Source organism: Ornithorhynchus anatinus, chromosome 11 (assembly GCF_004115215.2).
Source record: "Ornithorhynchus anatinus isolate Pmale09 chromosome 11, mOrnAna1.pri.v4, whole genome shotgun sequence".
Lineage (NCBI taxonomy): Eukaryota > Metazoa > Chordata > Mammalia > Monotremata > Ornithorhynchidae > Ornithorhynchus > Ornithorhynchus anatinus.
Window position 1 is genome coordinate 5056967 of NC_041738.1, and position 27019 is coordinate 5083985.

A 27019-nucleotide genomic window follows, 5' to 3' on the forward strand; every position below is an offset into this window, starting at 1 on the left:
ATAAAACAAAACAACCTTAGTGTCATTTGAATGACCTTAAGGTGGATGACTGCCTTAGTAGTAGTATTCAAAACCCGTAAGTAAAATGCTGCCCTAAAAATGGCATAAACTGTTTGTTGACATTCTTGCCGGATGAACTTCAAAATACTTCTGAACACTGAACAAATCCAGGCTTGTGGAGAACACTCTGAAATTCTGTGGCTTTAGAGGTGAGAGAGATGTTGGGCTTGGTGATGTTTTTACTGGGAAGTTTCTAGACTCCTAAATGATCGTTGCTTTGATAATTTAAAATTAATGATTTCTGAATTGTATTAGGAAAAGATGATGTGATTCATATGGACCAGATAGAACATCTTAATCGGGATCTTTAGGGCCGGGTTACTTCACCAAAGAGGGCTCACTGAGGAAAAAGTCAGTAGTTGAGAAAATGAAAAATTCAATTCAATTATCAGATTCAAGTGGAGTCAAGCACCTTAACCTAGAATTCTAGATATCCTTGCTGACATTCTAGGATTCTCATATGGGCTTCACTACAATTTTGACTGCAGGAGTTCGGTCCATTTACCCCCTGGAAATGTTCATTTTGACCTGATGTTACCTCTTCAGCCTCCAACTAGGCTAAAACTAACCCCTTTCCCCTTATTCCTCCCCGCCATTCTCCCCTCTCTCTCCCCTAGCACAAAAAGAGCAGAAAAAAAGAGTAGGGATTTGCAGAGGATAGGAGTAAAGGAGGATGAACTCGGAGTTACTGACAGGTTCACTCAGGGCAGTGATAGTAATAATGATGGCATTTATTAAGCACTTACACTGTGCCATGCATTGTGCTAAGCACAGGAGTAGATATAAGATAATCAGTTGGGACCCAGAGTATGTCTCACATGGGTTTCGTAGTCTAATTGGGAGGGACATCCGGTATTTTGTCCCCATTTTACAGATGAGAAAGCCAAAGCCCAGGGAAGTTAAGGGGTTTGCCCAAGGTCACACAGTAAGCAAGCGGCCAAACTGGGACCTTCCCCCTGTGAAGACCCTCCTTCCCCATCAGCTCCCCATAAAATCCAGGATCTATTCTTGCTGGCCAGAGGCAGGGAAGGTATTGTTGCTTTTGTCCTCCCTTTGGTCCGGGGGCAGATGGCCTCTCACTGGGCCTGGAGGGCAGCGGGAAGGGGAAAGGAAGCCACCTGTGGCAGCTCATGGTGCTCATCCCCGATATCACAACGTTACCAGTTTTAAAAAATGTACTTTGTTGTTCTTTGAATTTCTTCCCTCTCGCAAATCATCTGCATGGTAATCCTCCTGAGGATTTGGGAATGATGGGTCAAAGAGCCGACAAGTAGTATCAGTTTCAACAGTTTCGATGGAGTCCCTTGCGTGCAGAGCACTGTCCTAGGGGAGGACGGGGAAAAGGAAAAGATGGGATCTCCCTGTCCTCGAGGAGCTAATAGTTTAATGTGGGGGACGACAGTGGTCAGAAGTAGAAAAGTCAGCCCGAGGTTAAGCGTGAGAAAATGATTTTGAAGAAGACACACAAGCAAACAGTGGATCAATAGACCACATGTGCAGACAAATCCACAGGCACTGAGATAGCTATGGGAGGACATGCCCGGAAAGGTAGGATTAAATAGACCTAGAGACCTATTCTCCTGTTCTATTATTTTGGCCCCTGAGCTAAATCACTTGTTTGAGAAATCCGACCCTCTGGATTTAGAGCCGACAAAACAGTTCCATTCTAAATGCCGAGAGAACAGAGGGTGGTTTCCAGTTTTGCTACAGTTTCTTTTCTCAAGAAGGAAAAGTTGGATGTTTAAGGTTAAACAGGCAGATTCTGGGCCAGTCTGCCAGAAAGAAGCCATGAACCAACCTGAACTGGAAGGCCCCTGGGAAAAATAGCTTTCTCTAATCCAACTGAATGATGACCACATCTCCAATAATATCCCTTTTCTCTAATAATAATAACGGTGGTACTTGTTAAGCGCTTACTATGTGCCAAGCACTGTTCTAACGAGAATGAAGCCGCCCTTGTGTTCACATTAATCATATTTACCGAGGGTTTACTACGTGCAGAGAACTGTAGTAAAGCACTTGATGATGATGATGGTATTTACTATGTGCCAAGCACTGTTCTAAGCTCTGGGGTAGATACGAGGTAATCGGGTTGTCCCACGTGGGGCTTACAGTCTCAATCTCCATTTTACGGATGAAGTAACTGAGGCACAGAGAAGTTAAGTGACTTGCCCAAAGTCAACTGATAAGTGGTGGAGTCGGGATTAGAACCCACGACCTCAGACTTCCAAGCCCAGGCTTTTTCCAATGAGCCGTGCTGCTTCTCCAGTCTATCAACCGTATTAAACTCTTGCGAGCTCTTAATACAGTGCTCTGCACACGGTCAGTGCTTAATAACTTATTACACTGACTGATTGACTGTGAGCCATCTGGCCACCAAGACTTGTATGACTTTTCTTCAAATGGAATTTGTTTGGGCTCAGGAAGAGAAATGTGTGTGTGTGTGTGTGTGTTATCAGCGCTTAGAACAGTGCTTGGCACATAGAAAACGCTTAAAAAATGCCAACATCATTATTATTATAAGAGACAACTGATGCCCGTGAGGGGGAAACCACATAATGTGATGGTGGTTTTAGTGTTAGTTCATTCATTCATTCAGTCGTATTTATTGAGCGCTTCCTGTGTGCAGAGCACTGTACTAAGCACTTGGAAAGTACAATTCAGCAATAAAGAGAGACAATCCCTCCCCACACCGGGCTTACAGTATAGAAGGGGGGAGACAGACATCAAAACAAGTAAACGGGCATCAATATAAATACATAGACTAATAGATATGTACATATATACACAAGTGCTCCGGGCCGGGGAGAGGCCGGTAGAGCAACGGGAGCGAGTCGGGGTGAAGAGAAAGGGAGGGAGAGCTGAAGAAAAGGGGGGCTCAGTCTGGGAAGGCCTCTTGGAAGAGGTGAGCCTTCAGTAGGGCTTTGAAGGAGGGAAGTGTGATTGTTTGACTGTCAGTATATCTCTGCTTCCCAAACTGAGACTGACATTCCTTGGGTTTAGGAACATGGGCATTCTTTCTATTTGTTTTCTTAAACTTTGCTATATTATGAACTCCTCGAGGACAGGGATGGTGTCTACTATCTCTGTACTCTGCCAAGCACTTAGTTCAGAGTTCTGAACAGAATAAGCACTCGATAAATACTACTGATTGATTCGGTAATGGGACGGCATGATTTCAGGTCACCAGACACAGATTTCCAGTGAGCAGAGTCAGGCAATGTTTGAAATATCTTTTCTGACTGCTGCTCAACTCAGAGAGCTCAGGGAGTTCCTAAATAGGGCTGCTTAGATCCCCACATCTTCGGAATTATGTGGTCCATGTCCTGTGCTACCTATATGCACTTGACTTTGCTTTGGGTAGCGGAGCTCTTGAGAAATGCCTTTTCTCCTGACCCGAGGGTCTGCTTGCATGAGTAGAGGAGAAAAGACTGCCGGTGTTCACAACTTTATTTCATGTGAAATTCCTGGGGGAGGTTTAGAGGTGGAAGAGTAAGAAGAAAATTTGGATTGGTAATTTTAGGCGCTAAAGATTACTTTCACTTTCACATAGCTCTACCAGATTTATTCCCCAAAGTCCGGGATGGAATTAGTGATGGTTGAATAACCTGTTTCGTGTCAATTTTCTTCCAACTCCCCCTTAACTAATAAATCAAGCCAAGCCTCACTTTAATGGCGCTCTCTTCCGGGTGCCTGGTAAAAGTAAGGAAATTAAAGTCAAACATATTTTAATTAGTCAGTCTGCTGCAAGATATTAGCGGCTCCCTTGAAACCAATATTAAATAGATAGTTTCTTTAATCCGAGAGGTGAACCAGGTTCATGAATTTAGTGTTCATTCCGTTTAAAGCATATTGATTGGAGAAGAACCAACCTGTCTGATATTTTCATGCAGCAGGTGGTTGGTAACCCAAGGCAGGAATCATCTCTAGGAATATGTGAATAGTGGAGAAAATATTCTAGGGAAATTTGTTAACCGGTGAAAGCCGGAGAGATTAGACAAGGAATTAGAAGAAACAAAGGGAATAGAGCCCTGTTCATTTTTTGTACACGCCTAGACACAGGACTTTTCTTGGTGTTTTATTTAATCATTCAGTTGTACTTATTGAGCACTTATTGCGTGCAAAGCACTGCACTAAGCACTTGGGAGAGTACAGTATAACAACAAAAAGACACATTCCCTGCCCACTATGAGCTCACAGTCTAGAGACAGTCAAAATCTAGATGGTTTTAGTCTAGCAGTAAACCTTTATACACGTGGGCAGGTTTCAACAAAAGAAAACAAGTAAACTGTAATGAGCAGGGGTCTAGGGGAGCTGGGTTCGAGTCCCAACTCTGCCTTTAGTCTGCTGCGTGTCCCGGAGCAAATCACTTAACCTCTCTGGGCCTCTGTTTCTTCATCTCTAAAATGGGAATGGCAGTAAAAAAACTGATAGGGTTGTTATGAGCATGATACGAACTCACTGGTGTGAAAGTGCTTAGGAAAAGAAGTTATATAAATGGAAGGTATTGTTACAAGACATATTTTGAGAACATATTTTGAGGGCATCTGAATCTGACCTGGCGTATTCATTACAGATGTAATCTAGTAACTCCTACAAGAAGAGTGAAGGTTTGAGGGGAATTGAGTAAGGCTGATTTGAAGGAATAACTCAGAACAACCCGACAGCTATTCGAAGGGATTTTTTTTAACATGTTTTGGCTAAACAGCTGGGTAAGGATGTGTGTTGAATTTGGTAGCCTTGAATTTGTGCCTTAGACCTATGCCAACTGCCTTGCCTGGCAATCCCTGGGTGAATTAAATCCATTTTAAGTGTTTTGAGTAAAGTGCAGACAGTATACGAAATTCTTGTGAATGCTAGAAATGGGTGATATTTTTTAAGCGGTTACTATGTGCCAAACTGATTCAGCATGCGAAACTCTCTCCAAGTGAATGGGAAAATGAAATAGATGAATAAATAAGTGAAGGAATAAGGAGCGGACATCAAGTCTAAGTGAAACAAATGGAGAACCCTGCCTTCTGAGCTGTTTTTCCCAAGTTAAACTGAAACAGGAGACCAATTTCATCACTGCGGTATATGAACAGCCTCCAACTGGAGCATCTATCTGGGAGCTTGGTAGAAATGAAGTTTAAACACACAAGAGCAAGCGGAAGCGATTCTGGCCATCCCCATCCCGATAAATACGTTTCTCTGAGTAAATAGCTGGGGATCCCAACTAGGGGATATCCGTGAGGAATCCACTAAAGGAGTCATTTCAAGGAGGGCCCTATTAGAATTCCATTATCTGAACTGTCACTCGCCACTTTTAGGCTTAGGTCAGGCAGTGTGTGTTTTCATGAATTACAGGCACTGTTTGTTTTCTGCTATCAGTCATCAGCTGGCCCATTCAATAATGGCTTTTGGCAGCTCGTCAGGTCCGGGTGTTGAGCAGAAACCCTCTCAAGCCTCACACCTCATTGTGTGAAACTGTTTACGGATTGCCTTTTTCTGCAAATATTACAAGCAGGGCACTCCAAGGAGAGGTATGTGAAGATGAAATGGCTTAACCCAGTTAGCCTAGATGGCAGGGCTCTTTTGATTGGTAATTCACAATCCTGGTGTTTTCACTGGCTTTGCTAAATAACATGTAGTCATCCTGCTTTGAAGCTTTGTGTATGATAGTTAATTAGACAACATTTAATTCGGCTTAACATTTGTGTCAGTTTTGTGAAGGGGAGACTCTATAATTAGGGCGTGCAGATCAGGTTTCTGTCAGCCTTCTAACCTTTCACTCTAATTGAACGCTTTACTTCTCCAGTGTAATGTCACACTTGGTGGACTGAAATTCCCCCCACCCGCCCCCTCCACCGCCACTGTCTTTTCTGCTTGACTAGTAATAACCCTACCCATCTTGCAGTAGGGCCAGCAAATGGAATCATTCACCGGGCTTTAAGGGCAGGCGATTTATTAGTATTTACCCCCAGCTCAGCTGTATTTGGAGACTGGAATGAAGGATAAAAATGGGGGGCTCTGCTCCTATGAGAGCCTGAAATTGGGTAGGAGGGGGAAACTCAATGCTTTATAGTATTTCTGGCTTCCTGCACCACCCGGACTTGCTCCCTTTATTCACCAACCCCAATCCCACAGAACTTATTTAGATAACTGTAATAATAATAATGATAATTATGGTATTTGTCGAGCGCTTACTATGTACTAGGCACTGAACTAAGCGCTGGGGTGGATACCAACAAATCGGGTTGTACGCAATCACTCGTCCCACGTGGGGCTCACAATCTCAATCCCCATTTTACAGATGAGGTAACTGAGGGACGGAGAAGTTAAGTGACTTGATCAAGGTCACGCAGCAAACAGGTGGCAGAGCTGGGATTAGAACTCATGACCCTGTGATTCCCGGGCTCGTGCTCTATCCACTATGCCAGGTTACTTTTCTTGCATAATTTCTGTTTATTGTTATAGCGTACTTTCCCAAGCACTTAGTACAGTGCTCTGCACACAGTAAACACTCAATCTACAGTTGAATGAATGAATGTCTTCTCTGCCCACCCTGGACTGGAAGCTCATTTTGGGCAGGGAATAATAATAATGTTGGTATTGGTTAAGCGCTTGCTATGTGCCGAGCACTGTTCTAAGCGCTGGGGGAGATACAGGGTCATCAGGTTGTCCCCCGTGAGGCTCACAGTTAATCCCCATTTTCCAGATGGGGTAACTGAGGCACAGAGAAGTGAAGTGACTTGCCCACAGTCACACAGCTGACATATTGTTGTGTTGTACTCGCTCAAGCACTCAGTACAGTTCTCTGCACACAGTAAACACTCGATAAATATGATTGAGTGATTAAGAAACAAAAGGTCTGTTGGAACATTTCTTCTAAGTCCTCTACATGTCTCCTCTGCCTCAGTGTTATCTGTTTGCCCAAGGAGGAAAAAAAATATCCAAGGGGTCCTACCCAACAATAATTCCAGTTTTATTAAGCACTTGCTTTGAGTCAAGCACTGGGCTCAGCCCTGGGGAAGATACAGAATACTCAGATCAGCACACAGTCCCTAAATCACATGGGGCTCATAATCCAAGGGGGAGGGGGATCGGATATTTTAGCCCCATTTCTATGCAGAAATTGAAGCTCAGAGAGATTGTGGCCACTTGCAGGGCGATAGAAATGACACCACCTAAAGTGGCTCAGTGTTAAAGTTTGCATCAGAGAGGTGTTTAAAAACCCAACAAATCCTTCTCAATTTCAGTTTCTGACTCTCCCACAATATTTGTAAGCTCCTTGAGGGCAGGGATCATGTCTCTTTATTCTGCTCTCCTAAGTGCTTAGAACAGTGATCTGCCACCAGATGCTCAATTCAGCCTGTTGATTGTTGATGGATTGACCACATTTTGAGTGGAGTGGGGGAATAAGGTCTCAAGGCAGGGGCTACCTGATTCCAAAGGATGTGGATCTGCATCTTTGGATTTGAGAGCAACTTTCTGCCCTTTTAACTCTCCTTTTACGTGGACTATGAGCCCCATGAGGTTCAGGGATTATCTTGTTTGTACCCCAGTGCTTAGTATAGTGTTTAACCCATAATAAGTGCTTAACAAATACTATTATTATCATTATTAGTCTGTCTCATTCTGATCACAACTACTTTTTCTCCTCCAGCCCTTAGGCCGGTGTTTTGCAAAAGGTGGTGGTGGGCAGGAGGTCTGATCTTCTGATGGATGTTTAGGAAAAGGCTAAAAGGGCTTAGGAAGACCCATCCTCTTATTTAACGGCCGTCTCTACCTAGTCTATCAATCTGCACCTGGATGAGTGGCTCAGTGGAAAGAGCCTGGGGTTGGGAGTCAGAGGTCATGGGTTCGAATCCCAACTCTGCCACTTGTCAGCTGTGTGACTCTGGGCAAGTTACTTAACTTCTCTGTGCCTCAGTTACCTCATCTGTAAAATGGGGATTAACTGTGAGCCTCACGTGGGACAACCTGATTACCCTGTATCTACCCCAGCACTTGGAACAGTGCTCGGTACATAGTTAGTGCTTAACAAATACCAACATCATTATTACTATGAGGGCTGGCCTGGGGAAGGGAAGGATTGATGGGATCTACCCTAATGACTGCCCAAGTTTTCCCACCCCCCAATTGAGGATCGAGGGTGGTAATAATAATAATAATGATGATGGTATTTGTTAAACACCTTCTCTGTGCCAAGCACTGGTCTAAGTGCTGGGATGGATAGGCGCAAATGGAGTTAGACAAAGTCCCTGTCCCACGTGGGTTCACCGTCTCAATCCCCATTTTACAGATGAGGGAACAGAGGCACAGAGAAGCGAACTGACTGGCCCAGGGTCACACAGCAGACAAGTGGCGGAGTCAGGATTAGAACCCATGACCTTCTGACGCCCAGGCCCATGTTTTATCCTCTATGCCATGTTGCTTCTCCCTAACACTTGTGGATGCTCAGAGATTTATCACTACCGTTGATACTCACTGTGATGACTTAATATCAGGTAATGATATTATTAGAATCTTTAGCTGATATTATGGTATTTATTGTTTACTAGATGCCAAACACCGGATTAAATCCTGGGGTAAGGAAAGATGGTGTGCGACCCCTGTTTTGCAGATGACTTCTGACTCTAAATGTTCTAACTGGCTATACTGCTTGCTGAAGAGGAGGAGGAGCAGAAAGTTTTTCGGACTAGCAGAGCACCATCTAGTATCTGAGGAAGACCAATTTGTTTCCTCTAATAAAACTGCCCTCACTCCTCCCTATTATTCAAGAAAGGATGGCAGTAAACAAAATGATGAGAGCATGCATAACAAGTTTATCACATTATACATTCCCGAGCACTTAATACAGTGCTTTGCACACAGTAAGCACTCGATAAATATCATTAATTGATTATTTTCCTCCTCAAGCAAAAACTACTTATAATTGCCTTCAACGTTCTCCACCAATTGCTCCCCATTTTAGGAATTGGTTCTTCTCCTCAGATAGCTCTCTTTGCTCCTCCCAAACTTACTTTCTAAATGGCTCTTGCCCTTGCCACCTCTGATTCCTCACTCTTACCTTTCCCCCTGCCAGGAATTTCACCAGGTGACAGTTCTCCTCCTTTCTGAAGTCCTCCTTTAATCTCACCTCCTCAAGGAAGCCTTCCCCAATTCTTTCACAATACCCAAAGTCATGTCAACCCACAGCCATCATCACTACCTATGAATTTATGTCTCTCCTCAGCACTTTTCTTTTTAATGATATTTGTTAGGCACTTACCGTGTGCCAGGCACTATACTAAGCACTAGGGTAGATATGAAATATTCGGGTTGGACACAGTCCCTATCCCACATGGGGCTCACAGTGGGATGGAGGATGGATGGAGGATGGAGAAGGATGAAGAAGGATGAAGGATGAAGGATGAAGCAGGATGGAGAACCACTATTGAATCCCCATTTTACAATTGTGGAAACTGAAGCACAGAGAAGTTAAGTGACCTATCCAAGACCACAGAGCTGACAGTTAGCAGAGCTGAGATAAGAACTCATGTGCACTGACTCCCAGGCCCATGCTCTATCCACTAGGCCACACCGCTCATGATCATTTTCTTATAATATCTAGGCTTATCCCCCAGAGGGTAACTAGAGAGAGGGACGATGCTAATGAGAAATGAGGCGGAGAAACCGTTTCTAATTTGACAGTAGTGCCTGACTCCAGCCTCTGTCTAAGTTATTGATTTCACTGCACGATTGTTCTTAGAAACAAATGAACATTCTGACAGCCTGATGGTGAGAGTGTTCAGTATCCTTTAGAGGTGGAACTGAAATTAAAAGACTGAAGGGGAAGAAGAAAACTTATTCTTCAATCACAAGTGTTTATTCAGCACTTAGTTTACTAAGGGCTCGGGAGAGAGCAATATAACAGATTTGTTCAACACGTTTCCTGCTCGCAGTGCGTGTACAGTCTAGAGATTAGGTTTTTGTGGTTAGGTTTCTGCTCCCAAACTGTATTTCCCAGAAGCTAAAGGACAAAATTCCTCAGAATCATCTGAGAATGAGAGCCAATTGACAAAGTGGGTGGAGTGTTTTACATTCAGGAGAAGGAGCTCTGGTTTCAGCAAGGTGTAGTGGATACAACACGGACCTGGGAGTCACGAGGTCATGGGTTCTAAACCCCGCTCTGCCACGTCTGCTTTGTGACCTTGGGCAAGTCAATTCACTTCTCTGGGTCTCAGTTACCTCATCTGTAAGATGCGTTTTGAAATTGTGAGCCCCACGTGGGACAGGGACTGTGTCCAACCCGATTTGCTTGTATCCACCCTAGCATTTAGTACAGTCCCTCACACGTAGTAAGTGCCAAATACCATAATTACTATTATTATTATCTTTCTGCCTGCTGGTAGTTTTGCAGAGCATGAAGAATTACATTTTAGCGCTCATTTTTCACCCCACCCTCGCCGTTCAGTGCGGTGACAACTTGAGCAGATCTCACTCCCTGACCTGCACTTTTCCTGAGTCGGAAGGCTTTCGTCAGCTTTCGGATTCCTAGAGAGATAAGAAGTTCAGGCCCCCCCCCCCCCCCCCCCCCCGAAGGCTCTGTTATGTCTCCTCTTTGTCCAACAGGGAGCAAAGTTTGCCCGCCCAAGAACTCTGACCTTCAACAGGAAAGGACAGGTAGACTCCGTCAGTACGGGTGAACCGGCCGACAATCACGTCAAAATTCGGAGAAGACTTGGTGATTCTAGGTGCGTTGACTGGGTGGCGGCTGCTGAAATGACTTCCCCGGGGAAGAACTAGGATGGGACTTTTTAAAGAAGAAGGAGCCTGAAAATTCAACTAGTCAATCATGTTTATGTGCAGAGCAATATACTAAACACTCGAGGGAGCAGATTATAAACTATATAACAGAGTTAGTAGACAGGCTCCCTGCCCTCAGTGAGCTTGCAGTCTAGAGGGGGGATGTAAGCTAGACTCACTGTGGGACTGTATTTACTGTTCTACAGTACCCTCTAAGTGCTTAGTACAGTGTTCTGCGTACAGTAAGCGCTCAGTAAATACTATTGAATGAATGAATGATGAGATGACTAGTGGCAGCAGCCTATCAGAAGTTGGGATCACACTGGCTGACGAGATAGCTGATATTAGACAATCCCCGATGAAAAATTCCTTTTCATCTCACCTGATTTATATTCTCTGCTGTGATCAGAAGTACACAGTGTTCCTAATTAATTTACCCGATTTCTTTGTTTCAAATAAAGAACAGTTATGCCGAGTATGTGCTCATGGAAAACCGGGAGTATGCCAGCACTGAGCATCTTCCTTAATCTCTAATAGCTTGAGTGGCATTATATGGTTCTCAGAAATTAATTTTTTTTGTATCATCGACTGTATATTTACATAGATCAGTATGATCCTTTGTTATTTTGTCAGCTGATGATTTATGAGCTTTACATTTTATTGTGGTATAGGACCTCTTTTCATTATTTAAATACGTTTTACCATTTCAGAAAATTCACATCATGAACATTAGAAGTTAAAGTAGATTATGTGTCTTGCGTTTATACATAAAAGCTCAAGAACTTGGGTCTGTGTCAAATGACGACAGGTATGTATTGAGGCTTCTAGCCTTAAGTCTCCAAGTCCTATGTTTTGACTGATCTTTGCAGACTTTAATTCAGGTATTTGCATCCAAAATTCTTATTTCAAAGCTATTTCAGGAATTGGGAAAATGTGAAAACCATGTAAAGTGCTTTCTTTTTGGGATTTAGACTACAAAATAGTTCTCTTCAAGATTTTCCCTTTCTAATAATTTACCCTTTGGGTAACATTTTTCAGTTTTAAAAGCGCTAAACAGTGTGATGGAGTGAGAGAGATATTTTTATACTACATTATGTTGTTTCCTTCCCAATTCATTTATTCCTTTGATTTATAGAACATGCTCTCTGCTTCATCCTCAGAGAGGAGGACCCATGTGACCCAGATTAAAAAATAAGATCAATAAAAAATTATCTCCTATCATTCATAAGAAGAAATGGCTTTGGGCAGTCAAATCATTTTCATTTGAAAGAAAATAGCGCTATCCCCATAAAGACAAATCCAGACAGTGGCCTTTTTGGCTGCGGTTCTGTTTTAAGGAGGTCTCTGTGTTTGATTCCATTTAACGTTGTCGTTATTACCGGCTGTCAAGGCAATGATTGTTCTCCGGCCTTCTAAGTGCAGGTTTGGGGCTTTGATACGATCTAAATCCGAGACCCTCGGGTGGAAATACTGTGTTCTAGTTTCATTTACTTTTCCAGCCTATTCACTTCATCCTAATGGCCCTACCTAGGAAGACAGCAAAACAGAAAAAAAAAAAAGAGGAAAATCTAGGAAACCTGAGCTATGATTTCTGGGGTTTTGTCTGAGAAGAGCAGCATCAACTCTCTATGTAACATGGGGATGGTGGGCAACGGGGAGGGGGAGCATGGGGGTGCCTAGTGGAATGAGCACTGGCCAGGGAGGCAGAGGACCTGGGTTCTAATTCCAGCTCTACCACTTATCTGGGTCTTCTTTGTGACCTTGGGCAAGTCACTTTACTTCTCTGTGCCTCAGTTTCTTCATCTGTAAAATGGGGATTAAATCCTACTCCCTACTTAGACTGTGAGCCCCTAGTGGGATGGGGACTATATCCAACCTGAAAATCTTCTATCTACCTCAGTGCTTAGTGCAGTACTTGGCACATAGTAAGCACTTAACAGGTACCCAAATTACTTCTGTTTGGAAGTGGGAAGCCCCGAGATAGGCAATGTCTGTGCTTTATGGTGTTTCTGACCCCTTTGACCTCTGCTTTGTCAGAATGCTGGGTGGAATTGAGCTATTTCCCAGGAATGAAATGGTGGATCTTAACTAGAGAGAGGAAACCAAAGCTTTGACTAATTCTAGGTTTGTTCCCTTGAATAGATTTTCTAAGAAGGTTTGTCAGCGAAAGATTATCATTAAGCTATAGATGCCAGTCCCTTTGCCCTTCCCCCTCTCCTCGCCCCACAGCACTTATGTATATATGTATATATCTATAATTCTATTTATTTATATTGATGCCTTTTTACTTGCTTTGACATGTATATATCTATAATTCTGTTTATTTATATTGATGACCGTTTACTTGTTTTGATGTCTGTCTCCCCCCTTCTAGACTGTAAACCCAGCGTGGGCAGGGATTCTCTCTCTTTTTTGCTGAATTGTACTTTCCGACAGCTTTATACAGTGCTCTGCACACAGTAAGCACTCAATAAATACAACTGAATGAACGACTGAATTGAATGAATTACCCACCACTCAATAGCCATTCATCTTATCTTGAGCGACTCCATCTCCCTGAGTTGAAAGGCAAAGAAACCTGGATCCAGAGAAGGTAAGTGCCTTTTCCTCACACCGTCTCTCTAGACTGTAACCTCATTATGGGCAGGGACCGTTTCTAGTAATTCTGTTGTATTGTACTCTTCCAAACTCTCAGTACAGTGCTCTGCACACAGTAAGTGTTTAATAAATACCACTGATTGTATGATCTCTGTAAAGCAGGGAGAAGTAGGTATTATAACCCTCAGTTTTACAGATGAGGAAATTAAGGCCCAGAGAGGTTAAAGGACTTGCCCAAAGTCACCCAGCAGGCCAGTGACTGAAACGCAGGTCTCCTGACTCTCAATATCTTTCCATTAGGCTACACTGCCTCTTTACTGACTTGCTGGTTAATTTCCGAGTAACAAGAGAAAGAATATTTGAGCCAAACTTTTCTAGGGTATAGAGGAGTTTCTGTATGTTTCTATGTTCATCCAGATGTAAAGTCTCATCGTGGGGAAACACACACCAAAATGTGCCGGGTTTTGCACATAGAAATGGTTTCTTGTACGGAGAGACTCTAAAGACTCAAAGAAATTCTCAACTGAAGAAATAGACTTCTGTTACGTGAATAGAGAGAGATTATTTGCCTCAGACATTTGCCATCCTTCCCTTGTGTGATTATGGAGTTATGGCTTGAAGCCGCTTGGCCTAGTGGAAAGAACATGGACCTGGGAGTCAAAGGACCTGGGTTCTAATCCTGGCTCTGCCATTTGTCTGCTGTGTGACCTTGAGCAAGTCTCTTAACTTCTCTGTACCTCAATTACCTCATTTGTGAAATGGGGATTCAATCCAATTCCTTTCTACTTACACTGTGAGCCCCATGTGGGACAGGGACTGTGTCCAACCTGATAAACTTGTATCTACCCCTGCGCTTAGTACAGTGCCTGGCACATATCAAGCACTTAACAAATACCACAATTTTTATTATTAACTGACATCTTCCTGAGGGGGAAGACTTCTCCCTCCATCCCACCAATTTATTTTCCCCAACTCCTTCCTCTTTCTTTCTTCCCCATTGATGGCAAATAGGCCTAATAATGTTAGTCACCCTCATTTGAATCAATCGATCCATCAGTAGTATTTGTCGAGCACCTACTTTATGAAGAGCACTCTACTGAGTGGTTCGGTGAGTACGATAGATTAGAAGATCCATTCCTGCCCTCAGGTAGCTTACCATCTGGTGGGAGAGGCAAACACAATAAAAATTCCAGTTAGAAAGGAGGAAGAGTGGATGTGAAGATGAGTATATAAGTTGGAAGGGAATGTAAACTCCTTTAGACTATAAATTCCTTGTGTGCAGAGAACATGTTTACCACTTCTGTTACATTTTATGCTCCCAAGCACTTAGTGCAGTTCTCTGCACACAGTAAGCTCTCAATAAATACAATTGATTGATTGATATGTACCAAAATGCTACAGGGGAATAAAAAATAATAATAAAAAATAATAGAAAAGCAGCGTGGCTCAGTGGAAAGAGCCCGGGCTTGGGAGTCAGAGGTCGTGGGTTCTAATCCCGCCTCTGCCGCTTGCCAGCTGTGTGACTTCGGGCAAGTCACTTAACTTCTCTTTGCCTCAGTTACCTCATCTGTAAAATGGGGATTAAGACTGGGGCAACCTGATCACCTTGTATCCCCCCAGCGCTTAGAACAGTGTTTTGCACGTAGTAAGGGCTTAACAAATACCACCATTGTTATTATAAGTGTGTAAGTAGGGTAGGAATGCCTGCGGAGAAAAAATATCAATCAGGGAAGTCCCCTTGGAGGAGAGGTGATCTTTGGCAGGCTTGAATCTACTTGGAAGGGTCCTTCTTAACGGTACTTATGCTTTCTGTGCTTCGGTTTCTGCATCGGTTAAATGGAGATAATGATACTGCCATTCCTTACCTCCCAGGGATGTTGTGGGAACAAAATGAGATAAGTAACGTCAAAACCCGTTGGAAAAATAAAGCCCTTGACAAATTCAAGGTTTTTATTAGGCTTTCCCTGACTCATTACATGACTTCACTCTTGAGAACTTGGATTTTCCTCATGTGTAACAATGTTAATTACCAAGTCACTTTAAAACACATGTGATGTATGTCTGCATTTATTTCCCAGGAACGGTATAAAGATTAAATACATAATGAATTCATTTTTCATATCCCAGATATATTTGCCTCCTGCCCAAATCTATCTCTCCCTTCTGTTTCTCATGAGAAATATAGCTATCTTTATTATGTAATCAGTAATATATCATTCCTCCTAAGCAGGATCTAATTTTAGCAACATGATGAATGGTTCACGTATGTAATCCACTGCCCTCTGCTGAATGAATATATATCAGATCAGCCCAGGTGCTTAGTACTGTCAGTGGAGGTTTCTTTAACTCTCTGAGCGGTCGACTGAGTTTCCCGCCCCCCAAACCCCACCTTGCATCCTCTGTAGCACTAGGGCTGTGGCAGACACTCTCATCAGCATTCACGCCTGCGTGGTGGCTGGGGGCTGACCTTCTTGATTCTTCGCTTGAAGGCCCCACGCCTCCCATCCAGGAATTCGGGGAACAAGCGAAAGCAACTCCTGGTGATTTAGTTCGAGAAGCAGCATGGTCTAGCGGGTAGAGCACGGGCCTGGAAGTCAGAAGGACCCGGGTTCTAATTCCAGCTCCACCTTATCTGCCCTGTGACCTGGGGCCATTCACTTCTCTTTGCCTCAGTTACTTCACCTGTAAAATGGGGATTAAGATTGGGAGCCCTCTGCAAGACAGGGACCGAGTCCAACCTGATTAGCTGGTACCTACTTCAGCGCTTAGTACAGTGCCTGGTAAAAAGCAAGCATTTAACAAATACCATAAAAAAGCCCTGCCTTGAGGTGAGTCTTCATTTTTCTATTTGCAGAACCTGGTGCTCTTTGGGGTGATGAATCCTGACGCATCGGCAGTGCACCTAACAGGCAGCTCGCGATGCGTTTCAGTTCCAGAAGACCATCGGTTTCCGTTATCTAATGTTCCCGGGAATGCACTTTATTGCCGTCCATGAGGCTTTCAGGTTTTGAGGCCTTTTATGAGATGGGAGTTTCAAGTGCCGAGCCAACTCGAGGCTGTATCTGCTGTACGTGAACAGTGTTGAGTAACAGCCACGAAAATTGAAGATACTAGCAGGAGGGTAACTGAGTCAGAAAATAATGTTACACCTAACAGGGACCACTAGAAACCAAACTTTAGAGCAGTGATATTTGTTAAGCATTTACAGTGGGCTAAGCACTGGGGTAACTAAGGTATCATTAGTTCAGACACAGTCCCTGCCTCACCCAGGGTTCGTAGACTGAGGCGGAGGGACAATGGTTATTTAATCCACATAATATTTTTTACGGTATCTCTTAGGCACTTACTATGTGCCAAGCACCGTACTAGTGCTGGAGTAGATTCAAGCTAATCAGGCTGGGCACAGTCCATATTCTACATGGGGCTCACAGCTTTGATCCTCATTTTACAGATGAGGTAACTGAGGCACAGAGAAGTTAAGTGACTTGCCCAAAGTCACACAGCAGACAAGTGGTGGTGCTGGGATTAGAACCCAGGACCATCTGATGCCCAGGCCCCTGCTTTCTGTTAAGCACTTACTCTGTGCCCAGCACTGGTGTAGATACGAGTTAATCAGTTTGGACACAGACCCGGACGTGTCCCACACGGAGCTCACAGTTTAAAATAGGAGAGAGAACAGGTATTTAATCCCCATTTTACAGTTGCCCAGAGAGGTTTAGTGATTTTTGGAAAGTCATGCAACAGGCAAGTGGCAAAGTCACATTAGAATTCAGTTCTCCTGGTTCCCAGCCTGGTCCTCTTTTTATGAGGTCTCGCTAATTCTTTAATTCCTCTAATTCATGTTTACCATACCCCAGCTTCTCATATCTTGCTTTCACATCTATTGTTGACCCTAGATAATTGTGTTTTTTAATTCCTGCTCCTCAAGTTGTCTGCTGTGTAATCTCGGGCAAGTCACTTTGCTTCTCTGTGCCTCAGTTACTTCATCTGTAAAGGGGGGATTGTGACCGCAGGCCCGACGTGGGACGTGGACTGTGTCCAACCCAATTTGCTTGTTTCCACCCCAGAGCTTAGTATAGTGGCTGGCACACAGTAAGCGCTTAACAGATACCACCATTATTATTATTACCATGTGCCAAGCTCTGAACTAAGCACTGGGGCACATCCAGCACTTAGTACAGTGCCTGGCACAGAGCAAGCATTTAACAAATACAATTATTATTATTACGTATGAGAATCATACAGGCCTCTAGCCCAAACGATAAAGGGAGCAGTTATCATGTCCCCATTTTACAGATGAGGGAACCGCTAGTGGTTTCCACAGCTTTACATTCTTTTGTCCCTGAGTCAGTCATGACCCCGTTGGAGCAGTGGAGGCAAGGAGCAGCCTGGAAGGCGGGGATACGACGTGTTGTAAAGTGCAGGCAAAACTTTTACACACAAAACCCATTTAGGCCAGAATGAACCCAACACGGTACCAACATCTCCCGAGGTAGCACTGAGGACCCACTGGCAACTGCTGGAGTAGCCACTTCCATAGCCCTATAACCTTCCCATCCATATTAGCCAGCTATTTTCAAGATTTCTCCTCAGCCCGACCATCAAGTGAGAAGCCATGGTTAGTGGAGTTTTCGGATCCTTGTGGGCAGGGAACCTATCAACTCTGTTATATTGTTCTCTCCCTAGGGTTTAGTCCAGTGCCCTGCAAACAGTAAGCGCTCGATAAATGCAATTGATTTACTTGATCAAAGCTCCCCGAGGGCTTTCAGCCAGATAGGCTCTGCAGGAAGCCTAGACGGGAAGCAGCGTGGCTCGGTGGAAAGAGCCTGGGCTTCGGAGTCAGAGGTCATGAGTTCGACTCCCGGCTCTGCCATCTGTCAGCTGTGCGACTGTGGGCAAGTCACTTTACTTCTCTGTGCCTCGGTCACCTCATCTGTAAAATGGGGATTAACTGTGAGCCTCACGTGAGACGACCTGACTACCCTGTATCTACCTCAGCGCTTAGAACAGTGCTCTGCACACAGTAAGCGCTTAAAAAATACCAACATTATTAGACACTAGTCACCTAACCTCTCTGTGCCTCAGTTACCTCATCTGTAAATTGGGGATTAAGACGGTGAGCCCTCACGTGGGGAACCTGGTAACCTTGTAACCACCCCCAGGGCTCAGAAGGGGAAGAACTATGAGATGTTCTTCCCCTCGACTCTATTTATTGCCATCGTTCTCGTCTGCCCGTCTCCCCCGATTAGACTGTAAGCCCGTCAAAGGGCAGGGACTGTCCCTATCTGTTGCCGATTTGTCCATTCCAAGCGCTTAGTACAGTGCTCTGCACCTAGCAGGCGCTCAATAGCGGCTCAGTGGAAAGAGCACGGGCTTGGGAGTCAGAGGTCATGAGTTCGAATCCCGGCTCTGCCACTTATCAGCTGTGTGACTGTGGGCAAGTCTCACTTCACTTCTCTGTGCCTCAGTTACCTCATCTGTAAAATGGGGATTAACTGTGAGCCTCACGTGGGACGACCTGATGACCCCGTATCTACCCCAGCGCTTAGAACAGTGCTTGGCACACAGTAAGCGCTTAACAAATACCAACATTATTATTATTATTACTATTGAATGAATGAATGAATGAACTGTGTTTGGCACATAGTAAGTGCTTAACAAATACCATCATCATCGTAAAACCCCAGAAAACCAGGGATTTCTTCTCTCACCTTTCCCTTCTCACAGTTCCTCCCAGCCCCCCAGCCCCAAACTGACTCTGTGGTGATTACCTACTCTCATGCCCTTCAGGGAAGAAGACCAGAGGATGCGCACTTTGAAGATATCAAAGACCCTTTATTGACCAGGCTAGGCGAGAGAGATTTTCTTATGGAGGGTTCTGCATTTTATTCCTCCGCTACTACGTTATCATCTGTTCTGATATCTGCAGCTCTTGCATGCAGTCAGCCAGAACGTGTTTTTTAACTTCACGTTTTGGCCAGGTTACCGAAAGGAAGGTTCTGCAGTGCACATCGCTTTGGATACAGTGCAGTGTGGTCTCAGAACAAACAGTGAGCCTATGGGGAATGGGGGGAGAACAACAATTTAAGTTTTCCTTATTCTGGGGCTCAGCAAGAAAGCCTAAGAGAACTGGGTGTACTGGGAATAGGGTTTCATTCCCCTCCCCAGTTGGAATTTCTCTTTTCTTCTTTTTAAGCAAATATTCATTTATCCAGGTTAACCTTTTTATCAGAGCCCTTGACATCCAAACAGCAGTGTGGTCCAGGGGAAAGAGAACAGGTCTGGGAGTCAGTAGATCTGGGTTCTAATCTCGTGTTTCCTTGGGGAAGTCACTTCATTTCTCCGTGCCTTAGTTGCCCCATCTGTAAAACGGGAATTCAATAATTGGTCTCCTTTCCCCTTTTAAACAACAAACCCCATTTGGGACAGGGACTGTGTCTGATCTGATTATCTTCTACATATCCCAGTACTTAGTACAGTGCTTAGCCCACAGTAAGGGCTTAACAGATACCACGGTGATTATTTATTGCTGATATAAAGCCACATAGAGAAGTAGCGTGGCCTAGTGGAAAGAGCACAGAACTGGGAGTCTCAGAGGACCTTTCTAAAATTTTTTTATTGTGTTTGTTAAGAACTCACTATGTAGCGTGGTACAGTGGAAAGAGCCCGGGCTGGGGAGTCAGAGTTCACGGGTTCGAATCCCGGCTCTGCCGCTTGCCAGCTGTGTGACTTTGGGCAAGTCACTTAGCTTCTCTGTGCCTCAGTTACCTCATCTGTAAAATGGGGATTAAAACTGTGAGCCCCACGTGGGACAACCTGATCACCTCGTATCCCCCAGCGCTTAGAACAGTGCTTTGCACACAGTAAGGTCTTAACAAATACCACCATTTTTTTTTTTATGTGGCACTCACTATGTGCTAGGCACTGTTCTAAGTGCTGGGGCAGATACAAGATAATCAGGTTGGACACAGTCCATGTCCCACTTGGGGCTCACAGTCTTAATCCCCATTCTATAGATGAGGTAACTGAGGCATAGACAAGTGAAATGATTTACCAAGGTATCACAGCAGACGAGCACCACAGCAGACGAGTGGCAGACCCAGGATTAGAACCCAGGTCCTCTGACTCCCAGACCCATGCTCTTTCCACTAGAGCACACTGCTTCTCTATTAGGTCACAATGCTTTTCTAGGTTTTAATCCCGGCTGGCTTTGCCATTTACCTGCTGTGTGACCTTGGGTGGGTTACTTCACTTCTCCTGAGCCTCACTTCTCTCATTTCTAAAATGGGGATCGAATACTTGGTCCCCCTCCTACTTAGACCCTGAGCCCCATTTGGGACCTGATTATCTTGCATCTACCCCAGCACTTAGTACAGTGCTTGGCACATGCTAAGCACTAAACGTGTATTATTATTATTATTATATGACATGTCCTGTTTGAATTACACCAAGTGTTGCAGTACATTCAATTATTAATACTGATTATTTGTAAATATTTCTTTGATGTCTTCCCTTTTGGCAGATAGGCTCCCTGTGGACAGGGCACATATTCTTCATTCTTCCATATCTTTCCAAGAGTTTACTACACTGCAACGCACTCTGTGGGTTCTCAGTAAATTCCATTACTTTTACCGCTTGAAAGTTCGAGGGCTTGAAACATCAGTAGTTAAAATCAACCTTTGGGAGGTTGGCTTTGGTGCTGTAAAACATGGTAGCCTTCCCCAGCTCCATTTCAGGTATCCAAGAAAGGAAAAGTGACCATCAGCACTCATGATCCAACCTCTTTTATGGATGGCTTAATTCAATCCATACAATGTGTGTTCGCTGCAGTGCAAACATCTTTGAGAGCTATCAGGGAGAGTGATGTGAAACTGGGATATGATTGTGACTGATGGAAAACAGACATGCAGAATAATGGCGTTACAACTTTTCCTTTGAAGCTGGTTAAAAGTAGTAAAGCGATATTCATTTTAAGTGAAACCTGGTGTTCTACCTACTAGTTTGGGGCAAGGTTGGCCTTTTTCCTGATTTCTTACACTTGCTGTGGATTTAGAAAGCCAGCAGTAGAAAGGGCCTTGGTCTGAAGCCTGGAATTCCTTTGGGAACTTACAGTAGCTGAGGCCATAGGTGATGTGTGAATAGGGCTTTCAGTGCGAGAGAAAAATGGTCATTTGGGTATTTGCACCTGGAGAAGGGAATAATAATAGTAATGATGACAATAACTGTGATATTTGTTAAGCATTTACTATTGTCAAGCACTGTAATAATAATAATGATGATGATGATAATAATAATTGTAGTCATTGTTAAGTGCTCACTATGTGCCAGCCACTGTACTAATTGCCAGGATGGTTACAAGGAAGTCAGGTTGGACATAGTCCCTGTCCCACACAAGGCTCTCAGTCTCAAGCCCCATGTCACAGAGAGGTAACTGAGGCAAAGAGAAATGAAGTGACTTGCCCAAGCCCACACAGAAGACAAGTCACAGAGTCAGGATTAGAACTCATGACCTTCTGACTCCCAGGCACTGAGAAGATATAAGACTGTCAGGTCAGACTCAGACCCTGTCCCATATGGGGTTCACAGTCTAAGGAGGAAGGAGAACAGGTAGGGGAATCCCCATTTTATAGATGAGGAAACTGAGCCACAGAAAAGTAAAATGACTTGCCCAAGGTCACACAACAAGCAAGAAGCAGAGTCAAGATTAGAACCTAGGTTCCCTCATTCCCAGGCCTGTGCTTTTTTCCACTAGACAGTGCTGCTTCTGTTTCTCTGAAATGGAGCGACATTTTCCTGAATGAAGCAGGCAGTTATAGCAGACTTTTATTACAACTACTACTACTACTAATGATAACAATAATGGTATTTGTTAAATGATTACTATTTACTGACACCGTGTGAAATTCTGGCAGAGATAGAACAAGAGAAGATCCAGAGACATTTCGATCTGAGAAATACACAGAAAATAATGGACACAGGCTGTGATCAAGAGTTTTAGAAGGGACAAAGACAGAACATTTATTATGAAGTGTGTTTTTGTGATGTCACTAGACAATCCCAGTGATCACTGGATTTACGGGGAGGGTGACTGTCTACCGGTGAGAAACTGTGTGGCCTAGTGTAAAGAACAAGGGCCTGGGAATCAGAAGATCTGATTCTAAACCAAGCTCTGCAGCTAGGTAACAAATCACTTACCTTCTCCATACCTCAGTTTCCTCATTTGTAAAATGGAGATTCAATACCTGTTTTCCCTCCTACTTAGACTGTGAGCCTCATATGGGATGGAAACAGTGTCTGACCTGATTATCTACCTCACTGCTTAGAACCTAGCACATAGTAAACACTTAGCAAAGCCCTATAATAATAATAATTCATTTTTTACACTGAGGTGATTCTCATTTTCCTTTTATTGGAATCGGGCATTTCATTGTAATAATAATACAATTAACAATTATAGTGCCCAATTTCCAGGAAAGGAAAACGAGAACCTCCTCAATATAAAAATGAATGTCAGGAAAACACATTTCAGTTATTTTAGCAAAGTAGTTAAGGGGCTGTGAGACCAGGGACCTTAGAATTCCAAAAAGCTGGACTTGTCTTCAAATAAACTACAAGGGAAGCAGGCAAAGTTGGAGTGTGGGAGCCTGCTGGATTGTAAGCTCCTTGAGGGCAGCCATTGGCCCTTTGCCTTTATCGAACTCTCCCGAGAGCTTAGAAGAGTCCTCTGAGTTTAGTAGGTGCTCAGATATTAGTGGCTGAGACTAAATGACCTCAACAAGAAGTCTTCAAGGGGCCAAACCCAAATGGGAGTGGCTCAGAGAGGAAGCTAAAATAGATTACCAAGGGGGTGTGCTGGCTACTGAAAGAACAAAGGTTTGAAGATGCAAAAGCTACAAAAACCAAGCAGGAGGATATCAGAAGACCCTAACTAATACCAAGCTGCGTTAGATTCCGAGAACAATCAGCCCAATATTCTGTCTCTGGCAGTGGCACCAAAGGTGATTGGAGGACCAGCGTAGCAGTTGGCTTCCCTGTCATCCATCTTCATGATTAAGTATGTTCCCATTTACAACCCTAACTTATATACGAAACATATATTCACTAACTCATCCATGTAGTTCTCTAAATCCTTCTGGGCCTTCTAGTAACTTTCCCTCCCAAGAACTTGTTAGAGTCTGTCACAAATGAATCTATCTAAACCTTTCCTGAACCTATTGACGTTTTCTGTCTTCACAATTCCCTACCTGCACAACCGCTGCTCTGGGTTGAAGATCCTTCCTGTTACTGAGTTTGTTGTTTTGTGATTCATTTTTGTCAGACATTTTCCCCTATTAGATTGTAAGGTCCTTAAGGGAAGGGAACACGAGGAATGCTCGTGTTGTACTCTCCCAAGCACTTGCTACAGTGTCCTGCACTCAATGGGCATTCAACAAGTACCAATCAATCAATCATATGTATTGAGTGCTTACTATATGCAGAACACTGTATTAAGCGTTTGGGAGAGTACAATACACAGAAGTAACAGAAATGTTCCCTGCCCATAACGAGCTCACATTCTAGAGGGGGACTGATCGCTTGGTTGATTGTAGACTGTAAGCTCCTTGACAGTAGGATCGTACTAACTCTAATTGTACCCGTAGGATTGTCTAGCAACTCTATTGTATTGCACTCGCCCAAGGGCTTAGTACAGAGCTCTGCCCACTGTAAGTGCTCAATAAATCCAGAAGCAGCCTGACCTAGTGTCGCACTCTCCCAAGGGCTTAATACAGAGCTCTGCACATTGTAAGTGCTCAATAAAACCAGAAGCAGCCTGACCTAGTGAATAAAGCGTGGGACTGGGAGTCAGACTGACCTGGGTTTTAACCCTGGACCCACCACTTGCCTGCTGTGTGACCTTATACAGGTCACTTAACTTCTCTATGACTCAGTTTTCACTTCTGTAAAATGGGGATTTTTACGGAGAGATACATGTGGGACATGGACTGGGTTCAACCTGATTAGCTTGTACCTACTCCAGTGATTAGTATGTGTGGCACTTACTGCTCAATAAATACCATAAAAGAACCCCACTATTGATTGATTGTTGAGTGCCTTCCTTTTCAGGTGAGTAGGGACCAGCTAGTGTAATGCGGGTATAACACACTGTGTGAGAATGAGCTCGGTGTTCTTCTAGCCAAAGTTTTTGTCTTGACGGGGGTTCCGATGGTTGGGGTGGACTCCAGGGGTAGGAGGAAGAGACGCGGCAAATGGAGCAGAGTAGGCGGAGTCTCAGGGGATTTTTTAACTGATGCAAAGGAGGCAGAGGGGGACGGAGCAAAGAGTGAGAGATGTTAGCTAACCAGGGAAAGATAATGTCGTTAGTGGCGTGTTGGAGTCCGGAGAAAATAATAGTAACGATAACTGTATATATTTTCATTACCCTATTTATTTTGTTAATGAGATGTCCATCACCGTGATTCTATTTATTTGCTATTGTTTTAATGAGATGTCCATCCCCTTGATTCTATTTATTGCTATTGTTCTTGTCTGTCTGTCTCCCCCGATTACACTGTAAGCCCGTCAAAGGGCGGGGACTGTCTCTATCTGTTACTGATTTGTACATTCCTAGCACTTAGTACAATGCTCCGCACATAGTAAGCCCTCAATAAATACTATTGAATAAATACTATCGAATGAACAATTGTGGTATTGGTGAAGCACTTATTATGTGTCAGGCAGAGCTTGGGCAGTGGCTAGCGAGAAGAAGACAATCTGCTACCAGTCAAAATTCACCTGTGCTGGGCAGCTCTATTTATTCTTGACTCTATTTATTGCCACCGTTCTCGTCTGTCCGTCTCCCCCGATTAGACCGTAAGCCCGTCGAACGGCAGGGACTGTCTCTATCTGTTGCCGGCTTGTTCATTCCAAGCGCTTAGGACAGTGCTCTGCACCTAGTAAGCGCTCAATAAATACTATTGAATGAATGAATGAAAGGGAGAGAGTCGAGGGCGGAGATTCAGGTTTACCTCATGGAAGGAGGCAATGGTCAACTGCTTCCATGCTTTTACCGAGAAAATTCTATGGATCAACTACCAGACCAATTGCAGATGGAAGCGGGGCGTTCTGGGAGAGTTGTGTCCATGGCGTCGAGAGTTGTGTCCAATGTTCTAAGCTCTGGGATAGATACAAGGTAATCCGGTGGGAGACAGTCCCTGTCCCACACGGAGCTTACAGTCTTAATCTTCATTTTACAGATGAAGTAACTGAGGCACAGAGAAGTGCAGTCACTTGCTACAGGTCACACAGGAGACAGGTGGCAGAGCTCGGATTATTACTAATAATTATGGTATTTGTTAAGCGCTTACTATGTGCCGAGCACTGTTCCAAGCACTGGTTAGAACCCAGGTCCCTCAGACTCCGAGACCCATACCCTACCCACCAGGGATGCTTCCTAAAAAGAGCATTCATAAGCAAATCATTTACATTTGCTTTGGAGGGTGGCCCACAGCTTGTGAGAGTTTTGTAGGAGTGGAATCTCTCGGTCCCAGTCGAGTAAGTTTGAAAGTTTACAAAGTCACGAAGGGTGAGGACTCTGCAAACAGAAGGATTATTGTTCACCAAACATGGAGCATTGATTGAAGGTGGAGGTGGTAGGTTCAAGACCAAGAAAAGGAAAACATTTCTCCAGTCAGCGAGTGGTCAGTGTTGGGAGTTCATTCTCACAGGAAGTTGGGCAGCCAGAATAGAGAAATAGCTTCAGGAGGGCTTTGGATGTGTTCATGTTTGAGGGGTCCCTAGAGGGAAAGTTGGCAATGCAACAGGCAAAAGCCAGAGATGTCAGATTGTCCTTCCCTAAACAGGAGAATGCAATGTGGCATAGTGGATAGAGGACAGGCCTGGGAGCCAGAAAGAAGGACCTGGGTTCTAATTTCGCCTCTGCCACTTGTCTGCACTGTGACCTCGAGCAAGTCCACTTCTCTGAGCCTCAGTAACCTCATCTGTAAAATGGGGTTTAAGACTGTGAGCCCCACACGGGACAGGGACTGTGTCCAACCTGAGAACCTTGTATCTACCCCAGCCCTTAGAAGAAAGGAAGAATTTCTGCACGTTAGCAATATATTCTGAAATGCGGTGGTCAATACAATTCAATATGGCACAGAGTAAGTGCTGAACAAATACCGTAGTGAATGAATGAGTTAATTAAAGGGCAACCATCATCCGGCGCTTCCCGATATCCATGAAGCATTCATTCATTCAATCGTATTTATTGAGCGCTTACTATGTGCAGAGCACTGTACTAAGCACTTGGAACGTACAGTTCGGCAACAGATTGCCACAGACAGAACCATAGGCTGGGTGAGTCATCCCTCCAGACTTTAAGCTTTATGTGGGCAGAGAACATGTTTACCAACTCTGTTGTACTGAACTCTCCCAACTGTTTAGCACAGTGCTCTGCACATAGTAAGCACTCAATGAATATCATTGATGATGATCACGAGATCGACCAGAAATGGGGTTACTTATATACTTTGCCAAGATATACACGGACTTGACCGAAATCAGTACAATTTAGGGAATAGAGCACGGGGCCTGGAAGTCAAAAGGACCTGGG

At 44.0% G+C, this 27019-nt stretch overlaps 2 long non-coding RNA genes across 2 annotated transcripts in view; both read left to right on the forward strand.

Moving 5' to 3' along the window:
* LOC114815114 lies at positions 1-13283 on the forward strand. Its single transcript, XR_003762892.2, has 4 exons — positions 1-209; positions 10657-10778; positions 11541-11638; positions 13205-13283. It is a non-coding gene; the product is annotated as an uncharacterized LOC114815114 (long non-coding RNA).
* The window catches only part of LOC114815115, a 20757-nt gene continuing 7017 nt past the window's right edge, over positions 13280-27019 (forward strand). Inside the window, exon 1 of the long non-coding RNA XR_003762893.1 lies at positions 13280-13423. This is a non-coding gene — a long non-coding RNA (uncharacterized LOC114815115). The remainder of the gene's footprint in view (positions 13424-27019) is intronic.